The sequence below is a fragment of the Mandrillus leucophaeus genome, unplaced genomic scaffold (genome assembly GCF_000951045.1).
Source record: "Mandrillus leucophaeus isolate KB7577 unplaced genomic scaffold, Mleu.le_1.0 Scaffold27, whole genome shotgun sequence".
Taxonomy (NCBI): domain Eukaryota; kingdom Metazoa; phylum Chordata; class Mammalia; order Primates; family Cercopithecidae; genus Mandrillus; species Mandrillus leucophaeus.
In genome coordinates this window covers 2,332,674-2,350,438 of record NW_012102809.1, presented here as the reverse complement: position 1 = coordinate 2,350,438, position 17,765 = coordinate 2,332,674, and the positions used below count along the sequence as shown (strand labels likewise).

Here is a 17,765-nt window from a genome sequence, read left to right as displayed (position 1 = left end):
CATGCTAAAGGACCTATCAATTTTATTGTTATTTTCAAATAATACAATTTGGGTTTTGTTTATTTTCTCTAGTGAACATCTGTTTTATATTTTTCTGCTCCTATATTCATTCTACATTTCAATCCCATAAGACATTAAATTATTGATACATATGGTGAATATTTACTTACATTTACCCTCATATTATCTCTTTTCATTTTTCTTTATTATTTTCTCATGTTTCCATGCTTCTGTGTGGGACCATTTTTCTTTTGTCTGCAGAATTCCTTCTAGTATTTCTTTTAGTTCGCATCTGCTAGTGATGAATATTTTTACTCTTGTTTAACTAGAAATGTCTTTAGTTTCCCTTCAGTTTTGAATAGCATGTTTGCTTGGTATAGAGTTCTAGATTGGCAATTATTTTCTTTCAGCACCTTTTGCTTTTCTTATTTTTACTTTTATTTAAGACATTTTTATTTTAGAATTCCCCAGGCTGGTCTGGTCTGAAACTCCTGGCTCAAGTGATACTCCTGCCTCATCCTTCCAAGTAGCTGAGATTACAGATGTGAGCTAACATACCCAACTCTTTCAGCACTTTTTAAATATTATTTCATTGTCTTCCATCTTCCATCATCTCAGTTGAGGAGTGAATTTAAGTCTTTTGTTGCTTTTACAACTACTGTGCCTTTTAAAAATCCAACTGCCTGAACGATTTTCACTTGTCTTTGGTTTTAACAGTTTGGCTATAAAGTGCTTAGGTTGTATTTCTTAAATTCATCTTACTTTGGGTTTGTAGGCTTGAATCTGAGACTTGTCTTTCATTAATTTCAGAGAATTTTACAGCCATTGTTTATTAAAATATTGCTTCTGACTTGATATGGTTTGGCTCTGTGTCCTCACTGAGATCTCATCTTGAATTCTAAGCTGAATTGTAAGCCCCACATGTTCAGAAAGAGACCTCATGGAAGGTAACTGAATTATGGGGGCAGTTTCTCCACGCTGTTCTCGTGATAGTGAATGAGTTCTCACAAGATCTGATGGTTTTGTGAGGGGCTTCCCCTACCCCTTTGTTCTGCACTTCTCTCATTCTTCTTCTTCCTGCCACCATGTGAAGAAGGACATGTTTCCATCCTCTTCCACCATGATTGTAAGTTTCCTGAGGCTTCCCCAGCCATTTGTGAGTCAATTAAACCTCTTTCCTTTAAAAATTATCCAGTCTTAGGCAGTTCTTTATAGCAGCATGAGAACAAACTGATACATGACCCATTATTGTACTTTTCTCTTTTGGAGACTTTAATTTCAAAAGTACACAGTACTCTTTTTCTATATTACCCACCCTTTTTACACATTATGCTTCAGTTTGCATATTTTCTATTCACTTTTCTTCTAGTTCACTACTATTTTGGTCTTGTATAGCTAATGTGCTGTTAAACTCTTTCATTGAGTACTTAATTTCAGTTTTTGAATTTTTCAGTTCTAGTATTTCTATTTTATGGATTCAAATTTTCTAGTAAAACTCTATTTTTCTCTATTATCTTGACATATTAATCATAGCTATCTTATTTTTCTAATAATTCTAATACTTGGTTTTCCTTGAAACTGTTTTTATTGTGTTTTTTCTGTTGTTATTTTTCAGTCATAAGGTGTGCCATGCCTAGTAACTTTTTATTAAACGTGGCACATTGTGTACGAAAATTTTTAGGGGTTGTGGATGATTTTATCTTATCTTCCTTCAGGGATTACTATTTCCTCTGCTAGCAGATCAAGTAGGCGATTAATGCTTTGTTCCCATTCAAAACTGAAATGACTATAGGTTCAGTGTACTTCTAGATCAACCCTGACTCTTCGGTCATAGCATCTAGGTGTTTCACCTGAGGACTTATGGAGGCCTGACATCTAATACCTCCCTTTTCAGCAATAAGTGATTACCAAAATCTGTGCAGTACTTAACAGAGGTTTTCATCTGGCCTCTAATCTCCATCCCAGCACAGCCTGAGAATTCAGCAGATGTCTTCAGGCAAGTCCAACAAAGTATCGGGGTCAGTTTCTCACTTCTCTTTCCTTATAAAAATCAAGCCTCTATGACTTGTTGTCTTTCTAGTGTGAGATGGTGAAAGGCTTCACTGGTTTCTCTGCCTCTTAGTAGCAATCCTCTCCCTGATCCCTTTGCTTGAATTCTTCACTTCTTTTATTGCTCTATACTTAGAATTTAAAAATGTCCTGAGGAAAACAGTGACTGCATAATGTCAGCTCAATTCTCTATATGGTTCTCCCTTCTCCAAGATTTTGTCCCATTAATTCCTATTTTCCTCTGTAACTCTTTGATTACTTCAAACATATATTTAAAATACATATTTAACTTCTCTAGCTGATCTTAGAAGAAGCATTATTCTATCTGAACTATTCCATCACACCTGCAAGTAAGCGGGGTTTTGTTTGTTTGTTTGCTTTTTGAGATGGAGTCTCACTCTGTTGCCCAGGCTAGAGTGCAATGGTGCGACCTTTGCTCACTGCAACCTCCGGCACCCGGGTTCAAGCAATTCTCCCACCTCAGCCTCCCAAGCAGCTGGGATTGCAGGCACCCATCATCATGCCCAGCTAATGTTTTTCATGTTTTTGTAGAGAGGGGGTTTAACCATGTTGGTCAGGCTGGTCTTGAACTCCTGACCTCTGGTGATCCACCTGCCTCAGCCTCCCAAAGTGCTGGGATTACAGGTGTCAGCCACTGCGCCTGGTCCAGTTTTCTTTTTTAAACAAAAATTTTATAACATTCTACTCAGCTTGAGGTATTTTTTGCCTACAGAATGAAATCCAAACTTCTTACCAGGTCAGAGAAGTTCCTTTTAACCACCTAGTGTTAGTATATCTTTCTAGCTTCATCTCCTGCTACTCCCTTTCATTCACCCTATAACTCAGTCAAATTGACCTGCTCATGAATCCTCAAATATACCATGCTCCTCCACCATTTTAAGCCTTTGCACAAGCCATATCTTTTGCTAAAAATTCCCTTTCCCTTTTCTGTCTTCCCAAGCTACTACTGATCATTAAGACTCATCTTAAATGCCACTTCCTCTATGAAGCTTTGCCTGTGTGCCAAGAAAAAAGTTAGATACTCCTTCTTTTGAATATCTATGTTGATACTACTATTTTAACACTTTCTTTGTTATAATGTATGTTAATCCGTTTATCTTCTCCAGTGGACTCTGAGATACTTGAAGGTAAGAATATGACATTATGATTACTTGTATCTTCAATGTCCAGAATAGTACTTGGCATATATTAAGCTCAAGTTTAGGAGTCCTCATTGTATATCGTTCTCACTAAAAGCCCTTGGAATTCTTTTCTACCTGCCATCCTAATTGTAGAGGACTACGTGCTCGCAAACGAGACTGAGATGTTCCCGATAAGTCCTGCTCTTGCAAACGAAGCAGGGCATTCCTTCCCTGCAAACAGGGAGGACAAAGGAGCCAGCTGCTAACAGCAGACCCTGGGGGCTTGTTTATTTGTAAACATCTTGAAAATCCAGAAAGTCAGGGAAAGGTCAGAAAAACAACAATGTGTCTTGTGACTTGGCAACATTTCACAAACGACTGTATAAAATAAAGCAGAGCGCGCCATTTGAGGTGGCCGCCATGTTTGTCTTGTCTTGTGTTGTCTTATGTGTTCATTCCTTTGTTTAGGAAATATGCGGACCCCAACACTAATCAATCTACTTTTCTTCCTTTCCTTCATAGTCAAACTTGCTACAAATGATCTAAAACTCTGCCTTAATTATCTCAATTTCCATAATATCAAATATTTATTTTACTGAAATTTGGCAATTGTCTTATAACTTTACAGAAACAACACTCTTGAAATTGCCCAACATTTCCTTCTCACTGTACACCTCGTTTTTTATTAATTGATCCTATGAACTTCAGAATTGATGTACACCTTGTTTTAAAATCATTTCTATATAATTTATCTGACAAACTATTAAAAACTATAGTAGATTTTTTTGCGTATTAATACCACAAAAAGTCTTAAACTTAGTAAGTCAGATAAAGAATGAAGGCCGTCTTCAAAGATCTTACTACAGTTCTATCCTTCTATGTCTCCTTTGTATCAGCTGAGACTGCTTACTATCTTCTTCAAATCTCTTTCCTCACAGGAAAGAGACAATACCCGCATCTAGCTCTATACTACTTCTACTTCTATGTGTTAAATCATGTGGGAATGAAAGAGAATTCAAAGGGTAAACAGCACAAATGTGATTGGATTTAGCCAGAAGAGGAAGTAGTAATCAGGGTAGGACCAGCTGCATGATGAAAAATGCCACTATCATTTTGACCATGAGATAGCATCAGGGATTTCACCATAATCAAAAAGATTTGTGATGGTCACAGGCAGTTTCAACCTTTCTGGTATTCAGAATCATGATATAGGGACTGAGGATATGAGTATCTCAAAATACTGAGTAAAGATCCATGTTGTCCATTTGGCTGAGAGTGATAACAGGTAGAACCCAAACTGTTAGAGAAAAGAAAACAAGCAAAAGAATAAGGGAAAGTTGCACTAGATGACTGGCTAAAAAGGTATACTGCTCTTTAATATGAGTTGAACTAGTCACAAGGATCAAGAGTAAATTAGGAGGGAGTAGAAAGAATTGCTTGATCTCATAGTGGCTAACCATGAAATTGCCACTGGAGTTCCTAGTCCTACCCAGTTTATTCCCACTCCAGAATGGGGATAGAGTTTGGCACGATGTAAACTTTTCTAGCTTCTCTTTTTCTTCCCATTCCAGCTGTGGCCATTCTCCCATATTCTCTATTTTTATCCGTCTTCCTTCTGTTGCTTCTCTTCAGAGTCTCATTTTGCTTACCTTATTTCAATCATTATCTCTTTTCAGATGTCTCTGTTTTGCTGCCTTCTGGAGTGTAGGCAATCATCAAATCTATAGATCTCTAGCCTTATCCTGTGTAGTAAGACCCACATATTTTAAATTTCCTACTAAACATGACCATCTCATAAAATTCCTCAGTAAAATACTAGCAAACTGACTTGAATAACACATCAAAAATATTATACACCATGACCAAGTGAGATTTGTCCCTGAGATGCAAGATGAGTTCAACATATACAAATCAATCAATGTCATATGCTACAAAACAGAATGAAAGATAAAAACCATATGATCATCTCAATAGATGCAGAAAAACATTTGACAAAGTTCAACATCCATTTATGATAAACACTCAACAAAATAGGGACAGAAATTCCTTCAACATATCAGGTCATTTATGAAAAGCTTACAGTTAACATCATAATTCATGGAGAAAAACTGAAAGTTTTTCCTCTAAGATCCAGTACAAAGCAAGAATGCCCATCATCACTACTTCTATTCAACCTAGTACTTCTTGTATTTCCTTGATGATTAGTGATGTTGAATACCTTTTCATATCTCTGTTGGCCATTGGTATGTCTTCCTTAGAAAAATGTCTGTTGCAAGTCCTTTGCCCAATCAGCAAGGGCAATCAGACACAAAAAAGAAATAAAAAGTGTCCACTTGGAAAGAAGAGGTAAAATTATCCCTATTTGCAGATGGCATGATTCTACATGTAGAAAATACTAAAGGCTCCAGAAAAGAAAAAACACACCACGATTCGACTAATAAACAAATTCATTAAAGTTGTAGGATACAAAATCAGGATACAAAAATCAGTAGCATTTATATACACCAATAACAACCTGTCTGAAAGAGAATCAAGAAAGTAACTCTATTTATGATAGCATCAAAAAGAATAAAATACTTAGGAATTAATTTAACCAAAGAAGTGAAAGATTTGAAAACTGAAAACTATAAAACATTGATTAAAAAAATTGAAGAAGACCCAAATAAATGGAAAGATACTCTATGTTCACAGATTGGAAAACATTAATATTATTAAAATGTCCATACTACAAAAAGTAATCTACAGACTGAATGTAATTTTTCTGAAAATTTCAGACATTTTTCGCGAAAATAGAAAAACCTATTCTAGAATTTGTATGAAACCACAAAAGACCATGAGTAGCAAAAGCAGTCTTGAGAAAGGAAAATAAAGTTGGAGGAATTGCATTTCCTGATTTCAAATTATATTACAAATTTATAGTATCTAAATAGTATGATATTAGCATAAAACCACATGCATAGACCAATGGATCAGAATAGGGAGCCCAGAAATAAACCCACACATTTATCATCAACTGACCTTCAACAAGGACACCAATAAGACACAATAGGAAAACAATAGTCTATTCCACAAATGGTACTGGGAAAACTGGATATCCACATACAAAGGAATGAAATTGACCCCCACCCTGGCCTTTTTTTAAACACCATATACAAAAATCAGCTCAAAATGGATTAAAAGTTTAAATGTGACCTTAAACTGTAGAACTTCTAGAAATAAGTTAGGAGAAAAGTTTTTTAATCTTGGCTTTGGCAATTATTTTTTAACATAACATAAAAAATTCAGGCAACAGAAGCAAAAATAAACAAGTGGGACTATATTAAACTAAAAAGCTTCTGCACAGCAAAGGGAGCAATCAACAAAATGAAAAGGCAATCTATGAATTGGGAGAAAATATTTACAAACCACGTATCTGGTAACGGGTTAATATCCACAATATATAAGAAACTCACACAACTCAATAACAAAAAACAACCTGATTTAAAAATGGGCAAAGGACTTGCAACAGACATTTTTCTGAGGAAGACATACCAATGGCCAACAGAGATATGAAAAGGTATTCAACATCACTAATCATCAAGGAAATACAAATTAAAACTACTGAGATATCACCTTACACCTGTTAGGATGGCTGTTATCAAAAACACAAGCAATAAGTGTTCGTGAGGGTATGGAGAAAAGGGAACCATGTACACTATTTGTGGGAATGTAGATTGGTACAGCCCCATTTATAAAAAACAGCACAGGCCGGGCGCGGTGGCTCAAGCCTGTAATCCCAACACTTTGGGAGGCCGAGACGGGTGGATCACGAGGTCAGGAAATCGAGACCATCCTGGCTAACACGGTAAAATCCCGTCTCTACTAAAAAATACAAAAAACTAGCCGGGTGAGTTGGCGGGCGCCTGTAATCCCAACAACTCGGGAGGCTGAGGCAGGAGAATGGTGTAAACCCAGGAGGCGGAGCTTGCAGTGAGCTGAGATCCGGCCACTGCACTCCAGCCCAGGCGACAGAGCCAGACTCCATCTCAAACAACAACAACAACAACAACAACAAAACAGCACAGAGGTTCCTCAAAAAATTAAAAATAGAATTGCCACATTATCTAGCTCTTCCACTTCTGGGTATATATTCAAAGACAATGAAATCAGTACCTCAAAAAGATCATCTGAACTCCCATGTTCACTGCAGCATAATTTATAACAGCTAAGATATAGAAACAACCTGTGTCTGTTGATGGATGAATGGATAGAGAAAATGTGATGTATGTTTGTATATACACACTTACATACACACACCCAATGGAATATTAGACAGCCTTAAAAAAGGAGATCCTGTCATTTACAACAACATGGATGAAGCTGGAGGACGTTATGCTAAGTGAAATAAGCCGTGCATGGAAAGGAAACCTGTTCATGATCTCACTTACACGTGGAATCTAAAAAAGTCATACACTGAAACAGAGAGTAGAACAGAGCTTCCCAGGGGCAGAGACTGGGGAAACAGGAAGAGGTTGCTTAAAGGGTACAAAGTTGCAGTTCTGTAGGATAAAGGAGTTTAGAGATCTAATGTACAGCATGGTGACCATAATTAATAATACTGTGCTGTATACTGGAAATTTTCTGAGAGACTTCAAGTGCTCTCACTCTAAAACAAAAAAAAAAATGGGGTGACTATGTGAAGAGATAAATGTATTAATTTGCATGACTTTAGTAATCATTTCACTATGTATGTGTTTCAAAATATCATGTTAGGCTGGGCATGGTGGCTCATGCCTGTAATTCTAGCACTTTGGGAGGCTGAGGCGAGTGGGTTGCCTGAGGTCAGGAGTTCAAGAACAGCCTGGCCAACATGGTGAAACCCCATCTCTACTAAAAATACAAAAATTAGCCAGACGTAGTGGCGGGCACCTGTAGTACCAGCCAGTCAGGAGGCTGAGGCAGGAAAATCGCTTGAACCCAGGCCATGGAGGTTGTAATGAGCTGAGATTGCGCCATGGCACTGCAGCCTAGGCAACAGAGTGAGACTCTGTCTAAATATATATATATATCCCAGCACTTTGGGAGGCCAAGGTGGACAGATCACAAGGTCAGGAGATCGAGACCATCCTGGCTAACATGGTGAAACCCGGTTTCTACTAAAAATACAGAAAATTAGCTGGGCATGGTGGTAGGTGCCTGTAGTCCCAGCTACTCGGGAGGCTGAGGCAGGAGAATGGCTTGAACCCGGGAGGCAGAGCTTGCAATGAGCCGAGATCGTGCCACTACACTCCAGCCTGGGCAACAGTGTGAGACTCCATCTAAAAATAAATAAATAAATAATAAAAATAAATAAAACAAAATGTGTTTCACACCTGAAATACATGAAATTTTAAAATTATTTAAATTTCCTTCTTTCATCTCAAAATCAGACTTATCATTTCCCCCTCAAACCTTTTCTGATTCCCTATTTCTTTTACTATTTAACCAGCCTGGCTATTATAGGTTGTGAGGCTGAGTCTGTGTAAGGAATCATTCATCTAGCAGTGATGACTATGCAATAGAATCACCTGGGGGAGCTTTCAAAACATACCAATGCCAAAAAAGAAAAAAAAAAAAAAAATGCCTGCACTGAACTCTGGACAAATGGAATCAGAATCACCGAGGGGAGAGTGTGAAGTCTGTTCCAGTCCCAGTCTGGGCTTTTGTTTCTCATCTACAAAATGGATACAATATTATTTTCCATATGGAATTGTTGTGAAGATGAAAAATAAACTATGTAATACACCTACCGCAATACCTGGTACATAACTGGGGGCTCAGTGAATGGTTTCTATTAATAAGAATAATACCTTTATTTTCCTGTTATTCTAATCACTGAAGTTCATGGTAACTCCTAGTTCTCTGGGTCCTCATTCCCTACATTCAGTTATGCCAAGCTTTATCAATTCAAATTGTAAAATACCACTGGATTCATTCTCTGCTTCAAACTCTTTTTCTCTCCTACAGTTTAGTATGAAAAATTTTAAATATGTATCAAAGTTGAAAGAATTGTATAGCGAATGTGCATAGACTCACCACCTAGGTTCTTCCATGAATATGTTAGCTACACTTGCTTTATCACATAACTCTTCATCTTAGTTTCTGATACATTTCAAAGTAGATTACAGACATCAGTGCACTTCCCTCTAAATGTAATCATTAACTAGAGATCCATGTTTACAGTTTTTTTTTCTGTGACAAAACTTACATATAACGTAGTACACAAATCTTACGTGTATATTTACTGACTCATTTTACAAATGAATATGCCCTTTGAACCCAAATTCCTAACAAGATATAGAATATTACCATTACCCTAAAAAGTTTTCTCATGCTTTCCCCATCAGTGGCCACCTTTCCTCCCCAATCAACTTCTGTTCCAATTTTTTCCAACACAGAGGAATTTTGTCAGGCCCTTATTAATTCACACCAACCTAGACTATGAAGTAGTCTTCAAACTGGTTTTCCTGCCTCAACTAGAATCACTCTTTACCTTGAATTAACCTTTCATCCAGATGCTACAATAGTCTCCTAAGTCACCACTTTGTCAGGTCACCACTCCACCCTGTACCATTTCATAAGCTCCCATTGCCTGTAAAGGCCAAGCTGGCCCCAGCCTGGTTTTGGCTTCATCCCTACCACTCCTGAAGTAGAAAACTTCGAACTTCTTTCAAGGCACTACACACTTCCTTGGGTTTAGTTAGTTGTAGAAAACTGGACAGTAAGCATCTTGAAAACTGAAGTGGTATCCTAAGTATCTTTTTATCTGCTGCGGCACGTGACACTTCCTTGCGCATAATCAGCAGCCAATAGATAAGCATGGAATAAACTAACGGTTAAATTTTAAGGAGGAAATGAATGAGTCTTTAACTCTGACATTGCCCTGGCATTAACTTGGATTGGTTTTATTTACACTGTTTCTAGCTCATAAGAATGTGGTGAGGTCACTGTGTAACAATTCCTCAAGGAACCCTATAAGATTCAGGGATCAAAAAGAGAGGGGGATGTAAGGGGAATCCACTGAAAATTTCTGATTGGAACTCTACAGTGTGACCTTATGCTACAAAAAGATTGAAACTTTGATTTTTTTAAAGTTAGTTCTTGTCTTGTTAATTCAACAAGAAGCTGAATTAACTAACTCTCCAGTTTCAAGTGTACAGCTTAGAGCAGGGATCTCAACCGTGGCTGCATATTAGAAGCATCTGGGGAGCTTTTAAAACTTACTGGTGCCCACGCTCCACCCCCAGCCATTTTGATTCCATGTGTCTGGGGTTCAGCCCTGGCGCTGGTATGTTTTGAAAGCTCCCAAGGTGATTCTAATGTGCAGTCACCACTGCTAGATGAATGGTTCCTCACACAGACTCAGCTTCACAACCTGTGATAAATACACAAGCAAATTTACTGCCACCTCCTCTCCCTCCAGAGACCCAGTGTGAAAGGAAAGAGAAAATTTCTAGTCAAAGAGGATAATTTGTTTTGTACCACTCCTGGCAGAGTACAGTGTGTGTGTGCGCACCACAGAGGAGAGGTGTGGGTCTTTGCAGCAGCTACAGGTTCTCAAAGAGCGGGGCCCTTCCTCTTAGTTGCAGGAAGGCTAGGTCAGTAGTTGCCAGGCAGGAAAGGTAGTCACATAAGGTTCATGTGAATCCTGTTGCTTCAGACTGTCCCAGTGAGAGGCCATCATGCTTCTTAATCACATGGGAAATGACTAGGAGGGTAGGGGGAGGAGGTTCTCAGCAAAAATAACCATCAAACCTTTTAGAACAGAGATGCTGACGATAGCCACATACTACTTGTATTTCAAACATAAAGTTGGGGCCTGTCACATGGAAGGGTAGACATGAGCAGATGTGTCAGTCAAGTTCCTATGCAATAACCAAAGTATACCAGGGTTCCCCAGCCTTTTATTTTCAGGGCAGTAATGGAAAATAGTACAGTTTTCCATATGTTGGGTAAACTAAAGGCAATGGTGAGAGGGCATCTGTGTTGAATTTAGTGAAAAAAAAATCATTTCTTTATATTATATGATTAAAAGAAAACTAAAATGCTAAGTATACAGGAAAGTATTAAACACTGAGTTTGTTTAAAATTTCCAAATAAAATCTGATCAAAATTTTAATGAGAAAATGAACTTGTCTTTTTAGAATAATTCCTTTTCCTCTGAACCCCAGTGGGTTTTTATACCCTTCAGTTGTATCGTTGGTCCCTGCTGGACTGATGGTTCCCTTATCCCACTCTCATTATCACTGCCCTGCCCCTCCCAAAGGGCAGCCACTCTATTCTGTTTCATCTGTATTTTTTATTTGTCTGTGCTCTTATAAAATGTGCATTGTTGCTTTGTAGGAGGTACTTTTAATTTGTGTAGATAGCATTGTGATCTATACCTCATTTTATTCCTTTGCTTTGTTTTCAACAAGCACTGTTTTTTCAGCACAATCCAAAGTGTTCTGTGTATTTTTCATCCTCTGCTTCCCATTGCTGCATGGCGCTCCACAGAGTGCAGGCACATGGTTCACCTACCCACACGCGGGGTGCTTTCAATACTTTGTCACCACGGAAAACATTCATTTTCTGCAACGGAAGGAAATCACTTTCCTGTCCTCAACTGGAATCCAGATCATTTGCTCCTTTAAGTTATACTTCTTTAAGTCTAATAGCTAGCTATTCCTACTGTGGAATGCAAATGGTAAATCATAATGCAAATGGTTTCCAGTTCAATTAAACTTTTTCTTTGTTTTTAGAGACAGGGTCCTGCTATGCTGCCCAGGCTGGAGTGCAGTGGCTATTCACAGGCATGATCATGGCATACTACAGCCTTGAACTCCTGGGCTCAAGCAATCCTCCAGCCTCAGCCTCCTGAGTAGCTGGGACTACAGGTGTGAGTCACTGCACCTGTCTAAAGCTGAACTTTTTTATATCAAGTATTCAAAAATAATAATTTTTTCCTCAAACATACTCACCATTATACTTGTAACTCCATTGTTTTGAATAATTCCATTCAAAGATTAAAATCGTAACCCCAGTAAGTATCTCCAGTGAACTTTGTTATGCCCCATTTTCCCAGGTTCAAGTTTTGCTGTGATTCCTTAAATTTTGTCAGTACACAGTAACACATTTTCACACAGCTCTTATAATTTTCCTGTTCCAAGTAAAAGTTACCACTATAAACATGCTTTGCAGTTGTCATGTGTTGCTTACCTATCTCTTCCGTCTGGTAACAGACTTGACCTTATTGCAGGTGGGGAGTCTGCCGCTGAGAACAGCAAGAGGTAGCTGGTTTCTTCTCCCTTTTTGCAGTCTGGCTGCTACCCTTCCTCCCATCTTGCCGGAGATGGTTTCTGACCCTTCTCTGGGATGGGAAATTAGGAGTGAGGAAAGGAGAGGCACAATATTTTTGCCGCTGCCAGAGTTGCATTGCTCTCTTTGGATGTAGCAAACGTTTAAAACTGGGGTTTTCTCATCTGTGGTATCCTTGTAGGTAATACACTCTGCTCCTGCTCAAAATTAAGATCTCAGCCCCTGGGGAACTGGCAGTTCATTTGCAGATTCTTTTCACTGGTAGCCTTTTGTCCCTGTGGGCAGTCTTTGGGTGGACCTAAGTCACTCCCTGGTTCGTTCTTGCACAAGATCTGCACCTGGTCCTTGGGCTCCATCCATGCGTATTTTTAGGCCCCTCCCAGCACAGCAGAAATCTCTCCTTCACCAGCTCTGAAGAGCAGCTGACCAGCGCAGCTCCCATCTCTCCCGATCCCTGGTCAAGAGGCAGAGGTGAGTCCTCTGTGAGTCCTCTGCGTCTCCCATACCGTAAGAGAACACACATCCCATCACACGTTACCATTAAAACTCCATTCCCGGGACTTCTGGAGAGCTTAGACAGTTTCATCCTCCAGCATTTCCACGCACACAGAGAGTGAGGCTCACAAAACATCAGCAGTTCTCTCCAAAAGCACCCTCCAAGTCTCCTTCGGTCTCCACTGACACAGGTGAGGGGTGGGACATCATCTCATTGGCTCTCTGCCCCTCCTTTCTGCACATCCTGCACAGCTGCGGTCCTCACACTTCACTCTGGCATTGCGTGGCCAGGGTCTTAGGGTCTCCGCTGAAAGTTTCTTGGAACATTCTGTTGCATGCACATTATGATGCCCTGGCTGAGGCAGGTTGATGGCTTTTGATGAAAACAACAGAAGTTGACAGGAAAACAAAAGCATGCACACTGTGTAAAAACGTGTGGTCCAGCTTGACTATGATTCTGCAGCTAGCACGGTCCCTTCCTGCAAAGTATACCTGCTCTCTTTGAAACTGACATTAAAAATCAGGAAAATCCCAGCTTCTCTTAGTAGCCATATGCAGCAGTTTCTTCTCAAATTAATGCATTCTTTTTGAGGCCTATTTTTTTTTTTTTTTTGAGTTTGCCAGAAGGAAGAAAGAGCCAGGGCAGGGGTTTGTTACTGGAAAAAGGGTCTTGTCCCAGACACCAAGAGTGGGTTCTTGGATCTCTCACGGGAAAGAATTCAGGGTCTTCATTTAGTTAGCCTCACTAACTTATTCCCTCAACCTTAAATATCTTGTGAGCAGGACTGCCCAATCCCCTGGGAATAGAACCCAGCAGGTTTGGCTTTATCCAGCCTCTATTCAGGATGGGGGCACTCTGGTTAGGACGACTCTGACAGGTTCGCTGCAGCACCAGTCGAGCGCTCCTCCAGAGCTAAGAGCAGGAGAGGCAAGGCCACTCCAAAACACAGGAACCGCCAGACTTGAAGGGTCAACAGCAAGATTCCAGCAGGAACTATGAGATCTGAAACGGCCAGTTATTAGGGGGTGTTACCACAGGAAGGCGCTAAAGTCAGCCTATGACACAAAGCAGAGGACTTGCAACCAAGGGCTGAAAATTTCTTAAAAACAAAGAATAAGAGTTGTTTGTATACTTGTTGGCAATTTTTGAAACTTTTTATTCATGCTAAGTATCTGGACATTAAAAATATTATAAAGAAATTAACCTTGGTACATTTTCACATATTTTGATCAGTTTCTGAGTTGTACCTGTATATAATACTGGTTAATGGCATTTCTCTAAAGACTTTTTATTTGGTGAGTAAACCAAGATTAAAATTGTAAGACCCCCAACGGACTGAATGGACCCCCCTAGTCAAGAGGATTCCAAAGAAACCTGAAAAACCAGTTCCTGCCATGGTGAGAAGTGGGGTCAGACATGCCTCATCACACCCACTGCCTTTTGGAGTTTAGCACAACTGACCAGCGTTCACATTAAAACAGAGATCCTAAGACTCACTGAACAGACTCTTTGTAGCAACCAGACACCAACGTCAACCTGACTCAGCTACAACATCACGACACATACCAGACCCTAAAGGAAATCAAACTATTTTACCCCCAAAATAGGTTTCTTTGATATATTCTGAAATGGCCTTGAAAGGCTGTCTCTTGTAGGGGAAATTTACATTTTGTAGAGAATCTCCTTCCCTTTCCAGGTCTTTTCCTGATTCAGGAGCAAGTTAACTGAGTCTGACACGTTTTAAGGTATGATAAGAGATATTTACCATCTGTTCTCTCTGACGCCTTCTCCCTGAACCTTAACTTCCACAACTCCTCCACCCCCACTGCCACCCCAACGCTTACTTTAATTCAAGCTGATGTCAACTCTCCAGGTATAGCTTAACTCTTTCAATCAACTGCCAACCAGGAAAGCTTTGAATCCACCTGTGACCTGGAAGCCCCTTCCCACCTGCTTCAAGATGTCCTGCCTTTTTTAGCTGAACCAATGTATATCTTAAATGTATTAATCTATGTCACTGCCTGTCACTACTGTCTCCCTAAAATGTATAAAATCAAGCTATAACCCAGTCACCTTGGGCACATGCTCTCAGGACCTCCTGAAGCTGTGTAACTGGCCATGGCCCTCAACTTTGGCAAAATAAACCTCTAAATCCGTTTAGACCTGTCTCATACTTTTTGGTTTACAGGTATCATTATCATTAATTTTATTTCACAAAATTGCCAGCAATATTATTCAAAGTGGCATTTTGCAGTTACTACCTTTGAGAGCTTTTTGACTCCTTCATTTGACCTTCTCTGTAGATCATGTTATTTCAAATTGAGAAAGTTCTCCCTTTATGGGCCCTGAGGTACCTGGAGAGCACCAAGCAAATTCTATAAATGATGGGTATTTTCAATTCTACTTTCTTTGGTATTAAATGTGTAAATATTTCAGTCCCAATATCCTCCCAGTTACTGCCTTTTGCCCCTGCCCCTCATCTCTCAGGCTTGTCCTTGCTGTGAGCTTCAGAGCAGGTGGACTGATCTCACCATGCCCTTCGCATGTCGCTGTGACACGGCCCAGGGCCCAGGCCTCCCCGGACTCTGACCTGCATGCTTCCCCACACATCCCGTTATCTGACTTTATTTCTCCCTCTTCCAAGCTCTGGAAACCTTTCCCAAGTACCATTGAGAATAGAGTTGTCCATAGGAAAGAGAATGACAGTCATATATATAATTTCAAATTATCCAGTGACCATATTTAAAAAGCAAAAAGAAACAGATAAAATTGCCTTAAATATATTTTAGTTCAATATATTAAGAAATTATTATTTCAATATACAACCTGGCTGGGTACAGTGGCTCACACCTATAATGCCAGCACTTTAGGAGACTGAAGCAGGAGGATTACTTGAGCCCAAGAGTTCAATACCAGCCTGGGCAACAAAGTTAGATCTCATCTCCACAAAAAATAAAAAAATTAGCCGGGAGTGGTGGCACACACCTGTGGTCCTAGCTACTTGGGAGGCTGAGGCAGGAGGATCCCTTGAGCCCAGGAATTCGAGGTTGCAGTGAGCCATGATTGCACCACTGCACTCCAGCCAGCCTGTGCAACAGAGCGAGACGCTGTCTCGATAGCAATAATAATAATTTCTATGGGTAGACTGAATGTTTATATCACCCCAAATTCATAAGATCAAATCCTAACCCCCAATGTGATGGTCTATGGAGGTGGGGCCTTTGGAAGATTAGGTCATGAGAGTAGAATCCTCATGAATGGGATTAATGCCTTTGTGAACGGGACCCTAGAGAATTCTCTGGCCATCGTTCCACCATGTGAGGATACACCTGGAAATCAGCAGTCTACAACTTGGAAGAGGCTTCTTATCAGATCCCATGATGCTGACACCTTGAAACTGGACTTCCAGCCTCCAAAACGGTGAGAAAAAAAATGTGTTGTTTAAGCCACCCAGTCTATGGCAATTTGTTATAGCAGCCTAAGCTAAGTTGAGTGCAGTGGCTGAGTGTGGTGGCACGATCATACCTCACTGCAGCCTCAATTTCCTGAGTTCAAGTGATCCTCCTGCCTCAGCCTCCTGAGTAGTGGGACCATAGGCATGCACCACCATGGCCAGCTAATTTTTTTGATTTTTAGTAGAGATGGGGTATTGCTGTGTTGCTCAGGCTGGTCTCAAACTCCAGAGCTCAAGTGATCCTTCCACCTTGGCCTCCCAAAGTGCGGGGATTACAGGCCTGAGACACCATACTCAGCCAAGAAATTATTAATGAGACATTTTCTATTCTTTTATTGTCCTGAAAATCCAGTGTGTATTTTATACTTTTGGCACATCCCATTTCAAATGAGCCACATTTTCAGTGCTCAGTAGCTGTATGTACTGGTAGTTGCCACATGGGACCTCGGTGCTTTGAGTGTGGTCCAAAGACCAGCAGCAGCATCACCTGTGACCTTGTTAGAAATGCAGAAACACTACATCTCAGAACTTAAAGTAAAATAATAATAATAATAATAATAATAATAATAAAAAGAAACGCAGAGACCCAGGTTCCACTCAAGACCTGCTGAATCAGGATGTGTATTTTAACAAGACTCCCCAGGCGACATGGCTGCACATTAAAGTTTGAGACACTCCGGTCTGGAAGACACAGTCAGTCCTCAGTAGAATCCCCCATATCCTCCACTTTTTCCTGAACATCCCCATCACCTGCCTGGTCTTGCTGAAACCTGCTCTGACCTGGGGTACTCCTGCCCCTGCAGGTCTCTCCAGTGGTGCCTGTTTCCCTCTTCTTTCCCTCTCCCAAGGCCCTCCTGGCTCTGTGTCCCATGCCAGCAGGTCATACCACCCACTTGCTCTTGTGGCTGCTATCCTTGACTGACCCTGGTAGCTGCTTGGCACTTCTGGTTCCTTGTCACTCCAACACGACTTAGTGATTTCAGCATCTGGTGATCCATTCAGTGTCCTGGACCCTCAGTTCTCTCCTCACCTCCAAAAAGCTTGACTTCCATGAGTATACCTTAGATCTTCCCATTACGGAAAACACACACACACACACACACACACACACACACACACACACCCTTCTGCATCCTTGCTATAAGCTCAGTTTCAAGTAACCACTCTCCAGCCACTATTTCCCATTTTCCTCCTCACTCCCTCAAGCACTTCGATGGTATTTCTACCACTGCAGGACCCATAACACATTGATTCATCCTCCACCTCACTGTCCCTCACCCCTCATCTCCTCATTTCTCTCCTTGCCACT

At 40.3% G+C, this 17,765-nt stretch overlaps 2 long non-coding RNA genes across 2 annotated transcripts in view; both read right to left on the bottom strand.

Annotated features, from left to right (window-relative positions):
* Positions 1–1,918: 1,918 nt before the first annotated feature.
* The window catches only part of LOC105542845, a 39,300-nt gene continuing 23,453 nt past the window's right edge, over positions 1,919–17,765 (bottom strand). The window contains exons 4-6 of the long non-coding RNA XR_001006536.1: positions 15,988–16,089; positions 12,408–13,995; positions 1,919–2,199 (exon numbers count right to left, since the gene is read on the bottom strand). This is a non-coding gene — a long non-coding RNA (uncharacterized LOC105542845). The remainder of the gene's footprint in view (positions 2,200–12,407; positions 13,996–15,987; positions 16,090–17,765) is intronic.
* LOC105542844 lies at positions 2,591–3,708 on the bottom strand. Its single transcript, XR_001006535.1, has 2 exons — positions 3,673–3,708; positions 2,591–3,334 (listed from the first exon to the last, which is right to left on the bottom strand). It is a non-coding gene; the product is annotated as an uncharacterized LOC105542844 (long non-coding RNA).